A 25136-nucleotide genomic window follows, 5' to 3' on the forward strand; every position below is an offset into this window, starting at 1 on the left:
TGCTACCTCCAACGGAATCCCACCACCAAGCACATCTTTCCCTCCACCATCCCCCAACCCCATTTCTGCTTTCAACAGGGATTGCTCCCTTCGTGATTCTATTGTCTATTTGTCCTTCCCCACTGATCTCTGTCCTGGCACTTATCCTTGCAAGCAGAGCAAGTGCTACAAACGACCCTATACCTTCTCCCTCACTACCATACAGGGCCCTAAACCGTGCTTCCAGGTGAGGCGACACATCACCTGTGAGTCTTTTGGGGTCCTATACTGTGTTCGGTGCTCTCAGTGTGGCCTCCTGTACATTGCTGAGACCCGACGTAGATTGAGAGACTGCTTCACTGAGCATCTACACTCTGTCCACCAGAACAAGAGGGATCTCCCAGTGGCCACCCAGTTATATTAAAATTGATTCTGATTCTGCACAAATACTGATTGGCTGTTGAGTTTCTCCATCAGTCTGTGCTCTAAATTCTAGTTGTCTCTTCTATCTCCAATATTTGATAGGTTGGGTCCTAGAAGAGCACTATGTTTGAAAATATTGAAAGAATATTACCATGCAGAGTCTTTTCTCCTGTTGAGCTCCATTTGTCTTGACTAGTTGTAGGGGAAGTAGACAAGACTTGTATCTGGTTCGCAGGTCATAGAGATGCACAATCTACCTAGTGAATCTTCTCAGCACACTGTCCAGTACAACTATAATCTTCATTACAAAGATGCACTTCTTCAGCCAAGTTCTCATCAGCACCATGTAAAGCTGCTTCATAATTTCCTCACTTTCATAATTTATACCTCTTTCAGTAACACGGTCATGATGTGGTTAGCACAATGCTATGACACCTCAGAGTTCAGATTTCAGTCCCACCACCATTCACAAAGAGTTTGTTTGCTCCACCCATGTGGGTTTTCTCCGGGTTCTCCAGTTTCTTCCCACACTCCAAAGACGTACTGGTTGGTAGATTAATTTGTCACTGTAAATTACCCTGTGATTAGGCTTTGGTTAAACAGGTGGACCGCTGGGTGGTGCAACTTGTTGGGCCGAAAGGGATTATTCTGTGCTGTATCCCTAAATAAATAAATAAACAAAAACATCCATGCATACGGATGAATGGATGAATAAATGAATAGATAGATAAATGAATGATACATAGATAAAAATGCATAGATACATAGATAAATAAATGAAGAAATGAATAACCTGGAGGCTGGTAAGTCAATCATGGAGCAAAATGCACGTTCAGGTCATGGTACAGTAGAAGGTCAACATCAAGGTAAAATTAATTTTGAGGTCATTGGTCAGTCTCACAACATGGTTGTGAGGTGCAGAAGTTGCAATTGGAGAGGAGGTTTGAGTGTCCTTGGAGGTGGGTTTTTGAAAGATATATATTTAACTTCAATCTGACCTCACTGAAACAGAATCTGAGTGTCAACTCCAGATTGGGTCCTGCATGGGTAAGACCCATTTTAACTAATAATGTAACCTGTTGTTTCTATGTTGTGAAGACCTTTCTGTATGATATATGTGCAGTCCAAGCATGAATAGACACATAACATAGATGTAAAACATCGCATACCACTCAATGCCACTCCAAAGATTCAGATTTAGATTAAATGTAATTCTGTTATCTGTACAATGCCTTCACATCACAGCTAAATACTCAGGTACAATGTAACAATTGCCATATTTACCGTGTGTGAACAAGGCCATCATGAAAACTTCCTTGTTTTATTTGAATCAAGCCCTTTAACATCTATCTGATCAATCCATTATTTCATGTTTTCTCAGGAGCAGTGTGGAGGATGAGAAGAGATCTGATAGTGGTCGATAAGATTATAGGAATCATAGATAGAGTAGAAAGACAGTATATTTTTTCCAAGGTTGAAATGTCTAATGCCAGAGGGCATGCATTTAAGGCAAGAAGGGGTAATTTTAAAGGAGATGTGAGGAGCAAGTGTTTTTTTTTAAACACAGTGAGTGGTGGGTGCCTGAGATTTGCTGCTGGATGGTGGTAGAGGCAGATACTATACATTAGGGACCTTTAAGAGACATTTAAAGAGACATATGAATGAGAGAAAAATAGAAGGATATGGACATTGTGCAGGCAGAAGGGATTATTTTAGTTAGCTATTTGATTGCTAATTTAGTTGGTTTGACACAATATTATGGGCTGAAGGCATGTCATTGTGCTGTACTGTTTGTTGTTTGATGTTCTATGCATGTTTGATACAATGCAGAGAAGCTTTGCTCAGATTACATTCTGGAGAAATGTGTAAACATGAAATGTGGAACTCCAAGGCCAAGTTGACCATGAGCCTCAAAGTCAGCTTATTTTTTCTGAAATACGATGAGGGAGATCAGCCAGAGAGGATCACATGACCATGTAAAGGGCTGTATGGAAACCAGGTTGTAAGGTTCAAGAGATGGCAGCTACTGGAAATCTGAAGCAACAAACACACAAAATGCTGGAGGAACTCAGCAGGTCAGGCAGCATCGATGGATGAAATTGGATGCAGTGTCTTGGCCTAAAACATCAACTGTTCTTCACTTCCCTCCATTGATATGGCTTGACATGTTGAATTTTGTGTGTGTCGTTAAAGCAGGTGAGACTTCTTCGCCGGTGCTGCCTAATTTTTATTTTTGTGCCTCACACTCCTCCCACTGCTGCCATCTGATGAGCAGATGAGAAAGACTAAAATCCACCCTGCTATTTCCCCACTTTCTTCTTTCAATATTGTTTTGTCTTTAATATATATTTTGACACTTCCTGTAAGAAGTAAGATGGATTGAAATTAATCAGATTTGACAGTGTACATCTGCAGTGTGATACATGCAGTGTATTAACACTGAACATGTGAAGTTGTGCAAAAATGAAATGATACTCCAACAACATTGGCGGCCTCTCGTTACCATGCTGATTCAATCAAAGTTGCATGTTTCACCACAAAATATTACACGGCTCATGCTTCATTAGAGCAAAATTACATAAATCAGATTTTCATTTCCTGGTCAAAGAAAGTGTCTCTTTTATGTCTGCTAACATTTAGACTGCATTTCAGCAACATCAAAAAATCAAATTCACACACATGAGTACAGATAAAACATCCAATCAGTCTGAAAAGTACAAAATATTCTGCAGTGACCTTCATATAGGGTGGTGATTCCAATCTGTCATTTATAACTCTTAAATATCCTGTGTATAACAGATGGTTAACAAAAATGTTTTGTTAAATGTTGCTTTGAATTTCAACAGATTTCTTCCTACTTCAATAGGGACCATTAACATAGTAGGCAAGCAGATTCAAACACAGGGTTTCAACCTGAAATTTAGGCAATTTCTTTCAGATGCTGCTCAATCCATTCAGATCCTCCAGCAGATTGTTGGTCCAAATTCCAATGTCTGTCATCTCTTGGTCTCTCTGTGTTCCATAAAAATATTGTGGGACCCACATCAGTCCTCATGGGGGGATCAGAAGTGGAAAGAGTGAACAATTTCACATTCATGGGTGTCCATATAAGTAGGATCTAACTTGGACCCAACATATTGATTCAGCTACAGATAAGGCATGCCAGTAGCTATATTTTATTAGGAGTTTGAGAAGACCATAGATCATAAGACGTAAGAGCAGAAATAAACCATTTGGCCCATAGAGTCTGCTCCGCTATTCAATCATGGCTGATACATTTTTCCCCTCCTCAGCTCCACTCCCCGGCCTTCTGCCTGTGACTTTTGTTGCCATGTCCAATCAAGTACCTATCGAGCTCTGCCTTAACTGTATCCAATGACCTAGCCTCCACAGCTGCCTTTGGTAACAAATTCCACAAATTCACCACCTTCTGGCTAAAGAAATTTCTTCACATTTCTGTTTTAAATGGACGCCTATCTATCCTGAGATTGTGCCCTCTTGTCCTAGACTCTTTACCATGGGACACATCCTTTCCAAATCTACTCTGTCCAGGCCTTTCAACATTCAAAAGGTTTCAATGAGATACCCCATCATCCTTCTAAATTCCAGCAAGTACAGGCACAGAGCTATAAGATGTTTCTCATATAATAACCCTTTTATTCCTGGAATCATCCTTGTGAACCTCCTCTGGAACCTCTCTAATGGTTGCACATTTCTTCTTAGATGAGGAGCCCAAAACTGTCCACGATACTCAGGGTGAGACCTCACCAGTGCCTTATAAAGCCTCAAATTTACACCCCTGCTCTTATATTCTGGATCTCTTGAAATAAATGCTAAGATTGCATTTGCCTTTCTCACCACCAACTCAGCTTGCAAGTTAACCTTCAGGGTGTTCTGTACAAGGACTCCCAAGTCCCTTTGAATCTCAGATTTTTTGAGTTTCTCCCCATTTAGAAAATAGTCCGCACATTTATTTCTACCACCAAAGTTCACAACCGTGCATTCTCCAACAGTGTACCTGTTTCCTCAACTCTACTTGCCTCTCCACCAATTTTGTATCATTTGCAATCTTGGCAACAAAGCCATCTATTTCATCATCTAAATCATTTATATACAACATAAAAAGAATTTCAACAGGTTCATCAGGGAAGAATTTCCCTTAAAGATACCACGTGGACTTATGTTGTGTCACCAGGAACTCCATAACCTCATCATTAACAATTGACTCCAACACCTTCCCAACCACTGAGGTCAGTCTAACTGGTCTATAATTTCCTTTCTGCTGCCTTCCTCCTTTCTTAAACAGTGGGGTGACATTTGCAATTCTTCAGTCTTCTGGCACCATGCCAGAGTCCAGTGAAATTTTGAAAGATCATTGCTAATGCCTCCACAATCTCTAATCCTACCTCTTTCAGAACCGTAGAGTGCAATTCATCTTGTCCAAGTGACTTATGTATCTTTAGCTCACACCCTTCAACATCTGGCACACTGCTGGTGTCTTTCGCAGTGAAGACTGATGCAAAATACTCATTTAATTCATCTGCCATCTCCTTATTCCCCATTATTATTTCTCCGGGCTCATTTTCTAGTAATCCAGCATTCACTGTCATCTTTCTTTTAATTTTTTACATATTTGGAAAAACTTTTACTATCCACATTGATATTGTTTGCTAGCTTGCTTTCATATTTCATCTTTTCCCTCTCTTGTACTTTTACATTAGCTTTGGCTTCCCTTGTCACCCAATGACTGTACAATTTTGCCATTTGAGTATTTCTTTGTTTTTGGAATACATCTGCACCTTGCCCATTTTTCCCAGAAACTTTAGCCATCGCTGCTCTGCTGTTATCTCTGCCAGTAATTTCTTTACTTTACTGAAATACTGCTACGTCAGACTTTACTTTCTCCCTATCAAATTTCAAATTAATCTCAATCATATTGTGCTTTTTTTTACCTTAAGCTCCCTAATCATCTCCAGTTGATTACATAACACCCAATCCAGTATAGCTGATCCCTTCGTAGGCTCAATGACAAACTACTCTAAAAAGCCACCTCATGGACATTCAGCAAACTTGTTCTCTTAAGATCCATTACAAACCTGATTTTCCCAATCAGCCTGCATGTTGAAATCTCCCAGGACTACCATAACATAGCTCTTTTGACATGTGGTCCACATCCCAGCTACTGTTGGAAGGCCCGCATATAACTGCCTTCAGGGGCCTTTTACACTTCTAGTGTCTTAACTCAACCCATAAGGATTCAATATCTTCCAGTTCTATGTCACATCTTTCTACTGATTTGATGCCATTCCTAATCAGCAGAGCCATACCACCCCCTCTGCCTACCTTCCTATCCCTCCAACAGAACGTGTAATCTTGGACATTCAGGATCCAACTACAACCATCCTTTGGGCATGCTTCAGTGATGGCCACAGCATATCTGATAACCTGTAATAGATCATCCACCTTATTTCTTATACCTTGTGCACTGAGATATAACACTTTGCATTCTATATTTGCTACCTTTTTATACGCTGCATCCCTAATGCACTGATACTCACCCTGTTGGCTGAAAGTTTGTCCTATCATCTGCCTGCCCTTCCTGACAGTGTGACTGCATATTATCTTTGATTTTTTTTACCCTCCGTCCTATCCTGAGTCCCTTCACTCCAGTTCTCACTCCCCTGCCAAATTAGTTTAAACCCTCCCCAACAGCTCTAGCAAACTTACTCGTAGAAATATTGGTCTCCCTTGGGTTCAGGTGCAACCTGTCACTTCTGTACAGGTCGTAATACCCCCAGAAGAGATCCCAATGATCCAAGAACCTGAAACCCTGCCCCTTGCACGGCTTCTCAGCCACACAGTTATCTGGCAGATCATCCTGATTCTACCCTCACTGGCTCATGGCAGAGGCAGCAATCCAGGAATTACTACCCTGGAGGTCCTGTTTCTCAGCTTTCTACCTAGCTCTCTAAATTCTCTTTTCAGGACCTCTTTGCTTTTCCTTCCTATGCCATTGGTACCAATATCTACTAAGACATCTGTCTGATCTCCCTCCCCTCCAAAATGCTGTGGACGTGATCCAAGTCATCCCTGACCCTGGCACCTGGGAAGCAACATACCATTTGGGTGTCCTATTCACATGCGCAGAATTTCCTGTCTGTTCCCTATCACTACCGCTCCCTTCTTCTCCCTCTTTACCTTTCGCATCACGGACCCATGTTCAGTGGCAATAACCTGGTCATCGTGGCATTCCACTGGGAGGTCATCCCCCACAACAGTATCCAAAACTTTATCCTTAATATTGAGTGAAAAGGCCACAGGGGTATTCTGCATGAACTGCCTATTCACATTTCTGTTTCTCTTGACAGCCACTTAGCTACCCGCCTAATGCAAGCAGGGTGACTACTTCCCTGTAACTCTGATTGATTATCACCTCACTGTACCGTATAAACTGAAGGTCATCAAACTGCTCCAGATCGCTCACACGATCTGCAAAGAGCTATAACTGGATTCATTTCATGCAGATATAGTTCATACATACGGCATAAAGAGCACACAGTGACTATTTACTACACTAGAATAGTAAAAGAAAAGGGAACCTCAGCAGAAACTTACTCAGGGCCAATGCCTCATTCAAGCCATAGCCTCCTTTAAGTCAACGCCTGACACTCCTACTCTCACTACTGCTCCACCCCCAACAATGGGCACCAGGCTTGTCCCTTCTGTACTTTTAAACAAGTGTCACCGATCTGTGAGGAACCTTATCGCTGTGGTGTGTTCTTGCCGCTGAATGGCCCACCTGAATGCCCGTGAAGCTCTCCTTTCAAACATTAGAGAAGATTTGGTATGTCACCAAAAACACTTGAAAATTTCTACAGATGTGCCGTGGAGAGCATTCGAACTGGCTGCATCATTGTCTGGTATGGGGGAGCTGGGGTGGGGCGGCAAATGCTCAGGATCAAAGTAAGCTGCAGAGAGTTGTAAAATTACTCAGCTCCATCATGGGCACTGGCCTCCATAGTATCCATGACATCTTCAAGGATCAATGCCTCAAAAAGACAGTGTCCAACACAAACACCCAGGCATGCCTTGTCTCAATGCTACCATGAGGAAGGAGGTACAGAAGCCTGAAGGCAGACAACCAACAATTCAGGAACAACCTCTTCCCCTCTGCCATCTGATTTCTGAATGGACATTGAACCCATGAACACTACCTCACTACTTTTACTTGGGGTCAAAAATACCTTTTATAGGCACTGTAAAAAAAAATCTCGTAGGTATTCTAGAAATTCCCTATCTTGGGATCCAGCACCAGACAAAATTTTCCAATCAACCTGCAAATTGAAATTCCCCATGATTATCGTAACATTGACCTTTTGACATGCATTTGATATCTCCCACTGTAATTTGTAGACCACATATTTATTACTGTTTGGGGTCTGTATATAACTGACATCAGGGTATTTTTATCCTTGTAGTTCTTTAGTTCTATTCATAATGATTCAACACCTTCTGATCCTATGATACCTCCTTCTAATAATTTGATTTCATTTTTTACCAACAGAGCATCCCTACCCCTTCGGCCTACTTAGGGGTGTCCTGTCAATATGATGTGTATCCTTGGACATTAAGTTCCCAGCTATAATCTTCTTTCAGCCATGATTCAGTGATGCCTACAGCATCATACCAGCCAATCTCTAACTGTGCTACAAGTCCATCTACCTTTTTCCGTGTACTGCATGCATTCAAGTATAGCACCTTCAGTCCCTGTAAAGGTCCTTTTTGATTTTGACCTCCTTTTACATTGCAACTCATCCAATTCTGCCCTGTCATCAACCTCTCCTTGCTATCATTCTCACTACACATTGCATCTGTTTGTAAACCACCTACCTCATCTTCAGCAGTATCCCTCCGGTTTTCATCGCCTTGCCAAATTAGTTTAAACCCACTGGAACATCATCGTCACAGGGGATTCCATAGTGAGGGGAACAGACAGGAGGTTCTGTCAACCTGTTAGAGATACCCACATGGTGTGTTGCCTCCCAGCTGTCAGTGTACGGGATGTCTCGGATCAGGTGCAGAGTATTCTGAAGGGAGTCTTGGTATATGTTGGTACCAATGACATAGGTAGAAAGAAGGAGGAGGTCCTGAAGAGAGAATTCAGGGAGTTGGGTAGGAAGCTGAAAAGCAGGACCTCTAGGGTACGAATCTCAAGATTGCTCCCTGTGCCACATGCTAACAAGTGCAACATCAGCATGATCAGGCAAATTAATGTGTGGCTGAGAGAGGGCAGGGTTCCAGGTTCCTGGATGATTGGGGCCTCTTCTGGAGGAGGTATGACCTGTACAAACTTCACTTCCCTGACACTCTTGAATATCTGGTATACTGCAGATGTCTTCCACTGTGAAGACTGATGCAAAATACGCATTCGGTTCCTCTGCCACCTCTGGCAGAAGAATGGTCAGGGGGATGGGAACCAGAGTGATAGGGCTGAGAAAGGAAAAAAACAGAAATATATCAAAGATAGTGTGCAACAGAGATGATAGAAAGGACAGACAGGAGTTAAATCTTCATCACAGCCAGTGGGATGAGTTACAGGGCAATAGAGGTGCAGCTAAAACCGAAAGCAACAAATACTGAACTGAAAGTGTTGTACTTGAATGCACGCAGCATAAGAAATGAAATGGATGATCTTGAAATTCGGCTACAGGTTGGCAAGTATGACGTTGTGGCCATCTCTGAAACTTGGCTTGCGGAGGCATTAACAATGATCTTTCAAAAAATGATCGATTCTGGCATTGTACCAGATGACTGGAAAATTGCAAATGTTACTCTGCGATTTAAGAAGGGTGGGAGGCAGCAGAAAGGAAACTATAGACCCGACATCAGTGGTTGGGAAGTTGTTGGAATCGATTATTAGGGATGAGATTAGAGGCACATGACAGGATAGGCCAAACCCAGCATGGTTTCCTGAAAGGAAAATCCTGCCTGACAAACCTACTGCAACTTTTTGAGGAAATAACAAGCAGGGTAGACAAAGGAGATGCAGTGGATGTGGTGTACTTGGATTTTCAGAAGGCCTTTGACAAGGTGCTGCACATGAGGCTGCTTAGCAAAATAAGATCCCATGGAATTACAGGGAAGTTATTAGCATGGGTGGAGCATCGGCAGAAAACAGAGTGGGAATAAAGGGATCCTATTCTGGCTGGCTGCTGGTTACTGGTGGAGTTCCATATGGGTTGGTGTTGGGACTGTTGCTTTTTACAATATATGTCAATGATTTGGACTACGGTATTAATGGATTGGTGGAAATTTGCCGATGATACAAAGAGGAGCAGGTAGTGTTGAGGAAACAGAAAGCCTGCAGAGAGACTTAGATAGTTTAGGGGAATGCGCAAAGAAGGGACAAATGAAATACAGTGTTGGAAAGTGTATGGTCATGCATTTTGGTGGAAGAAATAAATGGGCAGACTATTACTTAGGTGGGGAGGGAATTCAAAATACAGAGGTGGGAGTCCTTGTGCAAGACACACCAAAGATTAACCTTGAGGTTGATTCGGTTGTGAAGAAGGTGAATGCAATGTTGACATTCATTTCTAGAGGTATAGAATATAAGAGCAGGGATGTGATGTTGACGTTCTATACAGTAATTGTGAGACCACACTTGCAGTATTGTGTGAAGTTTGGGTTTCCTTATTTTAGAAAGGATATACTGACATTGGAGAGGTTCAGAAAAGATTCACTAGAATGATTCCAGGAATGATAGGGTTACTGTATGAGGAACATTTGGCAGTTCTTTGACTGTATTCCCTGGAGTTCAGGAGAATGAGGGGGGATCTCATAGAAACATTCCAAATGTTAAAAGGCCTGAACAGATTGGGTATGGCAAAATTATTTCTCATGGTAGGGGAGTCTAGGACAAGAGGGCACAACATCAAAATTGAAGGACGTCCATTTAGAACAGAGTTGGGAGAAATTACTTTAGTCAGAGGGGGTGGTAAATCTGTGGAATTTGTTGCCACGCGTGGCTTGTGGAGGCCAAGTCATTGGTTGCATTTAAGGCAGCGATAGATAGGTTCTTGATTAGCCAGGGCATCAAAGGGTGTGGGGAGAAGGCATGGAGTGGGGATGACTGGAAGAATTGGATCAGTCCATGATTAAATGGTGGAACAGTCTCGATGGGCTGAATGGCCTACTTCTGCTCCTATACCTTACGGTCATATGGAACAAATCTTACAAACCTGCTCACAAGGATATTGGTCTCCCTTGGCTTCATGTGTAACCCGTCCCTTTGTACAGCTCGTATCTTCCCCCAGAAGAGATCCCAATGATCCATAAATCTGAACCCTGCCCCCTTGCACCGGTTCTTCAGCCACACATCCATCTGCCAAATGATCCTCTTCTTACCATCAGAAGCACGCACAGCAATCTGGAGATTACTATCCTGGAAGTCCTATTTTTCAGCTTTCTACCTAGTTCCCTAAAATCTCTCTACTGGACCACCTCACCTTTCCCACCTATGTCGTTGGTGCCAATATGTATCAAGACTTCTGACTGCTCATCCTCACCCTTGAGACCTGGGAGGCAACATACCATCTGGGTGTCTCTATCATGCCCACAGAATTTCATCTCTGTTCCTCTGACTGTGGAATCTCCTGTCATCACTGTAATTCTCCCCACCTCCGTTTTCTTCTGAGTCACAGCTCCAAACGCAGTTCCAGAGACCCGATCGCTGCGGCTCCCCTCGTTAGGTCATTCCTCCTCAACAGTATCCAAAATGGTAACCTTACTATTGTAGCATCAATTATTTATACTTGGATGAAAATAGCGGCATTTATCTCAGAGTCTTGATCGACTGAGCTCACTCAGGGTGGTATAATAATTATTGAGGGAAATGGCCACAAGGGTATGTTGAACTGATTGCCTATCTGTCTCCTGCCAGTCACCCAGTTACCTGCCTTCTGTAACCTATGGGTGACTACCTCTCTGTAGCTCCTACCTGTCACTTCCTCAGTCTTCTGTATGAGTTGAAGGTCATTGAGCAGCAGCTCCAAATACTTAACATGTTCTCTGAGGAGCTGCAGTTCCATGCATCTGGTGCAGATGTGTTTATCTAGGAGACAAGCAGTCTCCTGGAATGCCCGAATTTCACAAACAGAAAAAAACACCGTTTCATGAACACCATATGATTAAGCAGAACTTGTTCCCGCCGATGTGAGGTCACGTGATGACACGTTCACCACGGGTATAAAAGGGAAGACCCCTGGTGACACAGTTAGTTTTCCAGCTAGAGCATTAGTCAGAGTCTCTGTTTCATTGCGTATTTGCTTTATGACACAGTTTCATTTTTAAAACGGAGTTTTACGTTCTATTGTAAGGTACAATAGTGCTGGCTGGTAGTTTACCCATTTCTGCCAGATTTGTTGATGTACCTTTTTAGTAGTATTGGAGAGTGAAGACTTTATCGAAGTACTGGACCTGAAGGATTAAAAGAAGTTGGTATCACTCAGCAGTTTAACAAAGGACCAACCTTACTGAGTCTTTGTTGAAGAAGTAGCGACCTGCATCAAGATAACTCCTGCCAAAAGAGAAGGTAGTTCACGCAGGATTTGCTCGGCAGAAGAATGGTTAGTTGTTTTAAGACATTTATTTCCTTCATTGCAAACCCTTTGGACAGAACCAGCAGGAAAGCTGCGTCTATGAAGAAATCCTTCTCCAGAGAAGTCTCTCCCAATTGAATGTATAAATCTGTTGGACTTTCGAATTTACCATTTTAAGAACTGTATTTGACTTTACCGCTTTAAGAACTGTTTTCGCATTTATCGCTTTAAGAACTAGTACCGAGTGGCGATATGTTGAACGGCCGCATAGCGGTTAACTTCTGGTTAAGGTTTTCGTTTGTCTTTTATTGTTTATCTGTGTTTAATAAATGTTTGGTTGTTTTTATATAACCTGACTCGATTGATATTCATTGTTCCCGGTTACGTAACAGAGGTAAGATTCAAAGAGCTCAATAATAGAACAGATCAATAAACGTCTTGGGCCCTATTATGGCTGAAAATTGTAGTAGTTTTGTTGTATGTCATTAGACCTCGATTTGCATGGATTAATAAGATTTTTATCTGCCTCAGCCAGCCTTGACTGCAAACAGAAATGTGTGCAGGAATCAAAGGAGGAGGCTTCATTTATATATGACACAGGTGAGACAACATCCAACGTATTGTGTACATTATTGTTATTTTAGGAAAGGTGTATTGAAAATACTAGGCACTAATGTTTGGAAGAAGCTTACTGTCTCATGAGGAAATTTGGAGAGTCTGGATGTGTGTCCGTGGGAGCTTAGAAGAGTAAGGGAGGACTTGACTGAAATATATCTGATCTTGAGGGCAGATCTGGGGAGGGTATTTCGTATATGAGACAATCTAGAACTCCAGGGCAGTGATTGAAAGACAAAGGTAAACTACTTAAGACAAATGAGGTGATTTCTTTTTCTCTCAGATATCTGAGAGTTGTTGGAACTCAGCTCCTCGAGCAGTGGAAGCAGATCCTTTGAACATTGTTATATTCAAAATATAAAAATAGCACATAACAGGCTTTTCTAGCTCAATGAGCCGCAAGAACCAGCAACCGACCTAATCAACCCGAGCCTAATCACAGGAAAATTTACAATGATCAATTAACCTACTAATCGGGACATCGTTGGAAAGTGGGAGGAATCAGGAGCTCCTGAAGAAAACCCACATGATTTATGGAGAGACCATACAGACCCCTTTCAGGCGGTGCCAGAATTGATCTCCAAACTCCGGAACACCCAGAACTGTAATAGCATCATGCTGACCAATACATACCCTGGTGTCCACTGGGGCTTGTGGAGGTGGAATATGAATTGAAGTTACAGTCCAATGAATTGTGATATTTTTAAAGGACAGAGCAAATGCCTAGGACTGAGAGGCCTACCTCTGCTTCTAATTCATATATTTGCACATTGGTATATGCAGAATGCACAACCTCTAAGCAATTATCCCTCGTGTTTGTACAGCCAGCCCTATACTTCGGACAGTTCCTGAATGCAATTCATACCATAAAATTCATTTAGGTTTTGCAAAATTGAGAGATCTATAGCTTCGTGATTTAATTTACTGACTCTAATTGTCTCTCAAATGATGTAGCAATACATTCAGCTGGACCATTCTCTGATCACAAACTTCATGGGATTGGCTGTGGAGGATACTGATCAGCATAAACAGCCCAGGACATACACCAAATGTTGAATTAGATGCTAGCGGCTAAATCCTACAGGAGATTAAAAATATGGTGTCAAGATTAATCCACAGTTGTAACTATATGTGCTTTGTGGTCAACATCCAAATTCCAACATTGGAACCAAATTTCAGAAAGAGAATCCAAGGCAACATCAGAAATTCAAAATTAGTTTACTATCACTGACTTATATCATGAAATTTATTGTTTTGTGACCGCTGAAGAGTGCAAAACATAAGAAAGGTGAGTTGCAACAAGAAATATTAAAAAAAATTGGAGAAAGTGAGCAAAATAATGAGGTAGTGTTGATGACAGCTTTTTTTTACACCAGGATTGAAGTGAACATTTGATTATCCAATAAGAACATAAACGATGGAATTTGGAATTACAACAATTTATTCCCCCGTATATAAAAAGTTAGCCACAAGATATTTATATACTGCAATCTCTGCAATGGTTTGTGCAAATATTTCTATCAAAACTGTGCAGAAAATAGCCAAGAGGAATTAAAATGAAATTAAGTTAAGTGTGTTGTTTTTCTCCTCATTGGCGGTCAGGTCCAAACTAATGGGTTTTAATGGATAGCCAGAGCCCACAATTTACAAGAGTTGTCCAATTATTTGAATTTGAATGATATGAAACAGAAAATTAGAGGATAAAGAGAATTAAATTGGATTGCTGCAGAGAACAGGCATAGTGATCACACTGCATGAGTAATCCACTCCCATTTCAAATGGTGTGGGCAACAAGCTAGGTGTACACTCACCTTCAGACAATTTGATTCAGTTGGGACTAGTCATTTGCATTAATCCTCAAGTAATTAACCTAATGTCCTACTTCCACAGCTCACACACACTGCCTGCTATCCAACCATGATGGGTACAAGATGGCATCAGCTGAGGCAACAGGAACTAATGGTGAGAGACAGGCCCTCTCGTTGTATAAAGGAGACTGTGAGCAACATTGTCCAAGCAGCCATTACTGAATCCGCAGCAGAAGGCAAGGCTAAAACTGCTGAGAATAATGGTATTTCCCATCCTGCTCCTCAGCATATCATAGGGGTTCCACAATTGCGTAGCGGTTAGCACAACACTATTACAGCCTGGAGCATTTGGAGTTCAGACTTCAATTTCATTGCCACCTTTAAGAAGTTTGTACAAACTTCCTCTGCGTGCGTGGGTCTCCTCTGGGTGCTCCAGTTTCCTTCCACAGTCCAAAGCAGGACCAATCAGTAGGTTAATTGGTGATTGTAAATTATCCTGTGATTAAATCGGTGGGTTGTCTGGTGGCTTGACTGATTGAGTTGGAAAAGACTGTTCTGCGCTGTATCTCCAAGTAAATAAAAACAAATATCTGACTTGTTTGATTTTATAAAATCTCCTCTGATTTGCACATTACAGATAGCATAATATTAGCATGTTATTAACTTCAGTCTTTTTAGAACTACGTAATACAGGAGCAGGTCCTTTGTCTCACCATGTCCATTCCAACAATGATGCCTGTCTAACTAATGGTCCATATTCCTCTGTTTTCTGAGCTACCATGTGACGCCTAAATGCCTCCAAGATGTTGTTATCGTATCTACTTCTACCACCTCCTCTGGCAGCATGTCCTCAGCATCTACCACCTGGGGGCTGAGAGGGATAATAAATGCTCCATGATGGAATGATGGAGCAGACTCGATGGGCCGAATGACCTAATTCTTCTCTTATGTCTTATGGTCTTTATGGTCTTACCACACTCAGTAAAATCTTCCCTTGCAATGTAAGATTTCACGACTAATGTAATGGCATCTCTGTAATGTTTCACTGTTAAGGTAATGGTTTCTCTGTAGCAGCAATGTTTGGGTTGTGACTAGAGATAACGGAGGCTTTGGAATGTGTGCTATCCAATGAGAGATTGTTGTTCTTTCTTGTGGGGCTGGGAGCAGGGATTTTGCGGTGTTTTGTTGGAGAGAGATAAAGAGAGGAGATGTGAATGGAAAGAGTTGGTAGACTGCTGGATGGAGGGACTCGGAGCGAGGGTCAGACGGTCAGCGACGCTCGGGGGAGGTCGATGGAGGATGAATGGACGAATCCGTGAGCTCCAACATGCACATTAGACTTTCATTAAATTTGGCCCTTTTTCTTTTTATTTTCTTTACTAATCCTACACTCAGATTGAGATTTATATAGTTCAATCGTTTAATTGCATATGGTGTACTGTGTGATATTTTACAGTTCGTATTTGTAACCGGGCAACACAGCACGCAGCATCCACACAAACAAGATTTCTCAGTTTGGCTGGGCGAAAGTGAGGGTTACAATTGTGGGGGTATCGTTCAGGATTGATTTCATTGGATGCTGTGTGATTGCCTTGAGCTCTGAACCAGCAGGTTGTGTGTTTAAGTCTGTACTGGTACGAAAGCTGGTGGGGTGCATCGGTGGTGTGCCTCTGGAGGTTAGCGGTAACTAATGCGTGCGTGTAGAGTGGGGTGGATATTTGTACCCTGGATGAATTGTTAATTTGATTTTTGAGTACGCTTAAAACTGTTGGCAAAGTTGCAGTTGTAGGGAGGAGATTTGATAAAATGGCGGGTTCAGACCTTGTTTTAGTTCAGACTAGCGCTGACGTAATGGCGGCGGAACTTCCAGCTTCTATCGGTGCCCCAGCTGAGGCGGGGCATGACCTGTCCATACTGTCAGGGAGGAGGAGAATGTAGCGGAATGGGCTGAGTCACGGGTCGAGCTTTCTGTAGCTGGGGGTGGAGACTTCAAGGACAGGGTTCTATCGTTTCTGAGGAGTGAGGGGAAGGAGTGGTCATATTTGGAATGTCTAATTAGTCCACGTCCCCTAGTGAAGAGTGAGAATTCTGAGTTAGTAACCATCCTTACCTCTCTGGCAAATAAATGGAAAAATGCCCAGGTTCAAAGTCCCTGCTATGGCAGGCTCTGCCTATTCTCTGGAATAACACCCACCCCTAAAGGGGAAGAGGAGTATGAGATTTGGGCGGAGCAGACCTCTCAGTTGTTAGATGAGCGTCAGTGCTCTGATGACGTAAGGCGACAGAGACTGGTTGAGAGTTTGAGTGGGTAGGCCGCTGATATGGTGACAGCTGTGAAAACAGGCCAACCGTTAGCTAGCATTGCCGATTATCTGGGCGCATTGGAGGGCGCCTTTGGTACAACAGGGAGCCCACTGGAGCTCATGGTGAGGTTTCAGAACATGCGTCAGGAGAAGGGGGAGAAGCTTTCTGCTTACATTTGTCGACCAGAGAGGCAGCTAAATTGCTTGCAGCACATAGGGGTCATTCAGGTGGCTAAAGCAGATCAGTTAAGAATGGACCAGACAGCCAGGGGTGCCCAGTCCCAGGACTTGATTGCTTGGGTGTCTCCGACAGTCTCATAAGACGCACCCCCTCCCTCTTTTGTTGAGCTGATCAGAGAGGTACGGGAGGAGGAGAATGCGTCGGAGGCGTGGGAGGACTCCGTCAGCAGGGTACACTCCTCGGTAGTAGCCCCTTGTGGTGAAGTGACCACAGGTAGCCTACCCCAGGGAGCGGTAGAGGATATTGTGGCAGAGTTGAGAACGGAGATATGTCGGCTGTTATCAGTGGGTGTGACCCCCTCCCATATGATGGATCTGATGGGGGGGGGGGATTCCCCAAGGGGACGAACAATGCGGAGGGCTGCTGGCAGCAGGTGTCACGCGAGAAGGAGAGTGAACCCCTGGGTACCTCAGCAGGGAGAGCCGTTGGGAAAACCTAGAGGAGAAACAGTGAGGGGAAAGGCCTCAGGTCTCTGGGGGAACACGTTCCCAGCAATGTACCAGGGAACTCTGGAAATCGAAAGGCCCAGTTCCTGAAGTAGTGGGACCACGCTCCAGTGTGTCGCTACGAATAGAGGGTATTTATGCTAAAGTCATACTCGACACAGCGTCACAGGTCACGTTGTTGTACCGTTCGTTTTACAACTGGTATCCGAAGCATCTACCATTGACACCATTCAGAGCACTAGAGATCTGGGGGCTTAGTGATACTGATTATCCAAACGACAATTATTTCTCAGTGAAGTTGGAGTTCTCGGAGGCCGATGTGGGAATGTCTGAGGTCCTTGATACAGTGGTGCTGGTTTGTCCGGACCCTGTTGAGACGGGCGGCGTCTCAATTCTGGTGGGGACCAACACCCCTCTTGTGAAGAGGCTCATGGGGGCCTGCAAGGAGAAGGCTAGCGAGAGCTTTCTGGGAACATTGTCCATATACCCGGGGTTTTGAACTGCTTTTGAAGAAGTACGTGGCAACCTTGGGCCAGATACCAAATTTAAACAAGGGACTGTGTGGTTCACCAGTCGAAGCCAATGGTGGTTCAGCCCGGGGGAGTAGTGAGAGTGATGGGGACCCCCAAATTTCCCGGAGTGCCTGAGGGCGAACCCCTCTTAGTGGACACTCCGGAAGACCATGAGGGGGAGTCGGGATTTCCTGCTGGGGTACTGGTGAGGCCTAAATTGCAGAAGCCCTCGGTTGTACAGGAATGCAGGATGGCAGTGATTGTCAGGAACACTACGAAGAGGGAGGTCACCTTCAAGTGGGGGATGCCCCTGGCGCACTTGTTCCCAGTGATGGTAATTTCCCTGTGAGACACGCCAGGGAGAAACTATTGGAAAAGGGGGGAAAGTTGACTTCCGAGTCATTCAACTTTGGGGACTCCCCGGTTCCTGTAGGTTGGAAGAGGAGGCTGGTAGAGAAGATGTTGAAGCTGGAAGGTGTCTTTTCCACTGACGAGTTTGATGTGGGTTGTTCCAAGAGCACTCATCACAATATCCAGGTGACTGAGGATGCCCCGTTCAGAGAAAGGTCATGGCAACTGGCCTCTGCAGAGGTGGAGGACGTTCAGCAGCATTTATGTATGTTGAAGGAAGCTGGGGTCATAACCGAGTCCCGAAGTCCCCATGCGTCCCCAGTAGTAGTGGCCCGAAAGAAGAATAGGAAAGTACAGATGTGTGTGGACCACATCCCTGACCGGCATACTGTCCCAAGGATTGAAGACGCGCTGGCCTGCCTAAGTGTTGTGAAGTGGTTCAGTGTGTTGGACTTGAGGAGTGGATATTACCAGGTCCCCAGGAGTGGGGCCGACAAAGAGAAAATGGCATTTATATGTCCCTTGGGAATTTTCCAGTTCAAAAGCATACCCCAGGACATCTCGGAAGCTCCTGTAACCTTCCAGCGGGTCATGGAGAAGACGGTGGGGGATATGAACTTGCTTGAGGTATTGGTATATCTGGATGATCTCATAGTATTTGGGTCCACCTTGGAAGAACATGAAGCGAGGCTGCTGAAGGTGCTCGGTCACCTGAAAGCTGAAGGGTTAAAACTTTTCCTGGACAAGTGATAGTTCTGCAAAACATCTGTTAGCTAAGTTGGGCACATAGTCTCACGTTTGGAGTATTTACAGATCCAGACTAAGATAGAGATGGTCACCACTTGGCCAAGACCCCAGACTGTGAGCGCTCTGCACTCGTTCCTCAGGTTCTGTGGTTACTATCAGAGGTTTGTGAAAGACTACGCAAAAGTGAGTCACCGGTTGAATCAGCTTCTGTGCGGTTACCCTCCCTTGGGGAAGAAAGGGAGAAAGAGAAAAGGACAGGAGGAGGGAGAGTATCTTAGTCCGTCGGAGCCCTTTGGACCGAGGTGGGATGCGGACTGTGAAGAGGCCCTTCAGTCATTGAAGGAACTGCTGACACAGGCACCAATACACCAGATATACGCAGGCTTTTCCTTCCAAGGACCAGAGGGTATCTATGGTGGCCAAAGCGTTATGGAAGAAGTATTTCATTTATTATAGCCTTCCCAGGTGGATACATAGTGATCAGGGACAGGATTTTGAGAGCAGACTCGTCCATAAGTTGCTGGGCATGATTGGAGTTGATAGGTCGAGGACCACACCCTATCACGCACAGGGTGATCCCCAGCCCAAGAGGTTGAATTGGACTTTGCTATATATACATGCTCGGGACCCTGGAAATCAACAAAAAGAAGGTGGCGTCAACATAATGGACATCTGGTTCACAGTTACAACTGTAGTCAAAATGAGGCTACTGGGTACTCACCGTATTATCTGATGTTTGGGCACGAGGCAAGGTTGCCCATTGACCTTTGTTTTGGGACTGATGAGAGTGACTTACCCCTGAAGACTTATCTGAAGTGTGTATCTGACAGGAGAAGAGAGCAGAAGAGGGCTTATGAATTAGATGGATCATGGCTTCCAAGCAAAATCAAGGAAATAAGAGGAGGTATGATCAAAAGGTGAGGTTCTCCCTACTCCTACCGGGAGACTGGATCCTCAGAAGGAATTTGGGGATACCTGGGAAACATAAGTTGGTGGACCGCTGGGCAGCTAAGCTCTATGTGGTAGAGAGTCAAATGCCAAACCTACCAGTTTTCCGGGTGAAACCAAAGGATGGGAATGGGCCTGTCAAGATTCACCATCGGAACCACCTGCAAGAAGTGCAGGTAGACCCAGAGCTCGACTTGGAGCCTACACTTAGTAAAAGGACTCTGCGGAAGTGCGGGGTGGCTGCAGGGCCCACAGCAGGAGAGATTAGGGTGGGCCTCACCCCTGAGAGGGATACTGATTTGGAGGATGAGGACCTAGATGTGTGGTATATGCTGCCTTTTGTTAACTCCCCAATGATTGAGGAAGAGACTTCCTGCCCTTTTCCCGCTGAGTCAGGTGAAGTGGGGGGACAGCTTGCCTCGCAGCAGGACCCTGGAAGGGATGAAACGGGGTTTGGCCATGGGACAGAAGGGTCCGAGTTGTAGGTGGACATGAATGATAGGTCAGGGGAGGCATCGCCAGGTAGTCTGGAAGTATCCCCAGTAGTGTCTGAACCTGAAGAGTTAGGTGAGGGGGTACGGAGGTCTCAGAGAATTAGGAGACCATGGTACACAGTGTGACCTCTACCGTTTTGGGGAGCTATGTCACTGCCTTTCATACCTGGCTTAGACTTTGTGTTTTACAAGAAGGGTTGGTGAATTATCTCAACGTCACGAGGACATGACTAAATTTGATGGGGGGAGAGTGTAACGCTCTGTAAGGCTTTATTGCTAATGCAATAGTCTCTCTGTAATGTTCCACTGCTAAAGTAATGGTTTTTCTGTAATAGCCATGTTTGGGTTATGATTAGAGATAACAGAGGCTTGAGAATGTATGCTATCCAATGAGAGATTGTTGCTCTTTGTTGGGGGTCTAGCAGCAGGGATTTTGCGGTGTTTTGTCGGCGAGAGATAAAGAGAGAAGACGCGAATGGAAAGAGTTGATAGCCCGGTGGACGGAGTGGACTTGGAGCGAGGGTCCGACGGTCAGCGACGCTTGGAGGAAGTCAATGTGGGGGGGGGTGGCAAGTGGACGAATCCGTGAGCTCCAACGTGCACGTAAGACTGTTTAATAGAAATGGGTCCTTTTCCTTTTCATTTTCTTTACAATCCCTAAAGTCAGATTAAGACTTATAAAGTTCAATTGTTTAATTGCGAATGGTGTAGTGTCTGATATTTTGCAGTACGGATTTGTAACCAGGCGACACATTACGCAGCATCCACACAAACGAGATTTCTCAGTTTGACTGTGCCAGAGGTTATCTTCCCCAGACAGACGTGTGCTGGTCGAACCTGAGGGTTATACAAATCTGACTGTAAACCTTTAGCCTTTAACATTTCCACAGAACTGAATTTCTAAAGCAGAGCACCAAATACTGGCATCAGCTTGTAGTATGATTAAGGTGACTGATTGAGGTGAATTTCTAGACTTAATAGTTTCAATATTTATGCTTTATTGCGTACCTCATCATGAGAGGAATTTAATACATACTTTATAGTCCAGTTAATAGATTCCTTAGAATGATGTTCATAATTGACAAAATTAGACAAAACACAGAAATGAAGGAAATATTGGGTGAAATGACTTGATCAGATTCTGTATCTGAAGAAAATCCAGGTATCAGAAGGAGATCATAGGAATTCAGTTTAGATGATGGGACAGAGAGGTACAATTTGCTTCTCCTGGCCTATTAAGTGAGTTGTCAAATCACAGCTGCTGAACTGGTTTGTTCCTGCTTCTTTTTAACTGTCTGAATAAAAGATCTCGGCACAAAGCATTGACTAATTGTTCATTTCCATAGATGCTCTCTGACCTGTTGAGTTCCTCCTGCATATTTGTGTTGCTCTGCATCTGCAGAATCTCTTGAGTTATTGTATCTCCAGTTCCCTGTCCATAGATGCTGTGTGAAATATGTTTCTCGCCTTTTCTGATTTTATTATATGTCTCCAACCTGTGTTTCTGTTTTGTGATATGAATCTGAACCAGAATCAGGTTTATTATCACCGGCATGTGTCATGAAATCTATTAACTTAAGTGCAGCAATTTAATGCAAAACATAATATAGAAGAAAAAAAACACAAAATAAAATAATAATAATAAATAAATTACAGTATTTGTATATTGAATAGATTTTAAAATTGCGCAAAACAGAAATAATTTCTATTTAAAAAATGATGTTGTGCTCATGGGTCCAATGCCCATTTAGAAATCGGATGGCAGAGGGGAAGAAGTCGTTCTTGAATCATTTTGGGTGTTTGTCGGTTAGTACGCAAGATGGAGCTGACTAAATTTACGACCTTCTGCAGCTTCTTTCTGTCCAATGCAGTAGCGCCCCCCCCCCCATACCAGACAGTGCTGCAGCCTGTCAGAATGCTCTCTACAGTACATCTATAGAAGTCTTTGGGTGTTTTTGTTGACATACCATATCTCTACAAACTATTTCATATTTCACTGATCATAATGCTATATCATATTTCACTGATAGAGCATACTGATGCTTTGGCATATGATAAGCTTTATCTCATCCACTGAAGCAGTTTACAGAAAACAGATGGGGTCTCAAATGTTGGTGCTTCTTCATTTATGACAAAAATACACTGGAACATAGTTTTCAACGTAGCAAATACAAAGAAACTCAAGTTCCAGTTTATTGTCATCTGACTATACATATATACAACCAAACAAACCAATGATCTTCTGGATTATAGTACACACACAAAACATATATTACACACAGCACATAAACCAATTAAGCAGTAAACTGTAAACAGCTTGTTGTCCCAGTGACAAGACCTCGGTGAGGGCAGAGTATTCATTAGTCTCACAGCCTGAGAGAAGAAGCTGTTACCCAGTCTGGCAGTCCTCTTCCTGATGTTCCTGGCAACACACACAAAATACTGGAGGGATTCAGCAGGCCAGGCAGCATCCATGGAAAAACGTACAGTCGACTTTTCAGACTGAGACCTTTTGGCAGGAATTCCAGTGAAACCCTGATGTTCCTGTATCTCCTTCCCGACAGTATTGGGTCAGAAAGATTCTGGAATGGGTGGCAGGGATCCTTAACAATGCTTTGGGCCTTTTGTCTGCAATGCTCCTGGTAAATGTCACAAATAGGGGGGAAGGGAGACACTGATGAACCTCGAGGGGATTTTTACTGTCCTTCGTAGGGTCTGGTGGTCCAATAGCTTGCAGCTTCCGCTTCACACAATGATGCAGCCAGCCAGGACACTCTTGATCATGCTCCTGCAGAAAGCTGTTAGAATGGGGGAGGGCAGCCTTGCATACCTCAATCTCCTCAGAAGTATAGATGTTTCTATGCCTTCTTAACTAGCTAGGAGTTGTTGTGGGTCCACATTAGATCATCTATTATGTGTTTAATAAAAGATACTAGAAACACTTAGCTTTTCAAGATGTTTCATTAGAGAACAGTGTGAATATTTCAAGTTAATGAACTTCCACCAGTTTAAAAGTCATTAAGCTGAAACATTCTCACTCTGTAGATGTTATGTGGCATGTTGAAAATTCCTTTCATTTGAAATTTGTTTTAGATTTCCAGCATCTGCAACATTTTGGTTTTGGTGAACGCAACATTCACTCTCTCAGCCAAGCAGTGCAACATCAATTACTGCAACACCACACTGCATCTGGTATATTTTGTATAAGGTGGTTCTTCCATATATTCACTTTGAATTATCCTTGTATCATTTTCAGGCAATGGCCCTTTATTCTAATAAGCTGACTTTCCCTGAGTGTGCAAAGCAAAATCATCTAACCACTGCTCTCAGTAAACTGTCAAAAAACACAGCAATACATTAAAAGCTGCAGTAAACAGAAACAGGATCATAATGAGAATTAGGTTTAATATCATTGGCATATGTCGTGAAATTCGTAGTTCAGCAACAGCAGTACATTGCAATACATAATAAAAAACTATAAATTACAGTAAGAAATATATATATAGATAGATAGGTAGATAGATAGGTATAGATATAGTATAGATATGGATGCATTTTCCTGATTAGTCAGGGCATCAAAGGATATGGTAGTAAAGCAGGTGTATGGGGTTGAGTGGGATTCGGGATAAGCCAGGATGGAATGACAGAGCAGACTCAATGAGCCAAATGGCTTAATTCTGCTCCTATCTCTTATTGTCTCATGGTCTTATACGTAAAATTAAATATTTAGTGTAAAAAGAGTGAGAGAGAGAAAAGGAAAACATTGTGAGGCAGTGTTTATGGATGGGTTCATTGTCCATTCAGAAATCTAATGGTGATGATGAAGAAACTGTTCCTAAAATGTTGACTGTGTGTCTTGCAGCTCATGTAACCCCTTCCTTGATGGTAGCAATGAGAAGAGGGTACATCTTAGGTGATGGGGGTCCTTAATGATGGATGCCAACTTTTTGAGGCTTTGCCCTTTGAAGGTGTCCTTGATGTTGGGCAGTCTAGTGCCCCTGATAGAGAGTTTACAACTTTCTGCAGTTTTTTTTCCAATACTGTGCAGTGGCCCCTCCATACCAGTACAGTTAGAATGTTCTCCATGGTACATCTGTAAACGGTAAAGCTAGTGCATTCTATTGAATAGTTCCATTTCATCATAACCAGAATTGCTGCAAAAGTTTATTGATTTTTTTGAGCTTTCATTTTTTTTCCTTTAATAAATGGACTCTTGTGGTACAGATGAGTTACCTGGTATTATTAGTGTCACTTGTGCTTTTTACATAGGGATTCTAGATAGCGCCATTAAGCCAGCTTTACGGAATTATGCAGGTTGGTATCTAGGATACACAAATGGAAAAAGATGCAATGACTGATTGCTGAAGGAGGTTGATTTGCAGCTAATGACACTGTTTTGCACTATCTCATTTTTCTTTGTTTCCTGCAAATTCTAAGTGAAAATTTTGTGTTATCAGGATGTACACAAGCAACTGGATGGAGGCTGGTCGATGTCACCATGGTTCAGGTCATTAACTGCTATCAAAGAGGACACTTAACCTTTCTCCATTCAAGCACACGTTTTTGATGGAAGGCCAATGATCCGAGTGAGACTGAAAAAGATTCTTCTGTACAAATGGTCTGTGCCATGTTTGATGCTCCAGGTGAGGATCCTGCCAATGTTAATTTT

Source organism: Mobula hypostoma, chromosome 1 (assembly GCF_963921235.1).
Source record: "Mobula hypostoma chromosome 1, sMobHyp1.1, whole genome shotgun sequence".
Taxonomy (NCBI): domain Eukaryota; kingdom Metazoa; phylum Chordata; class Chondrichthyes; order Myliobatiformes; family Myliobatidae; genus Mobula; species Mobula hypostoma.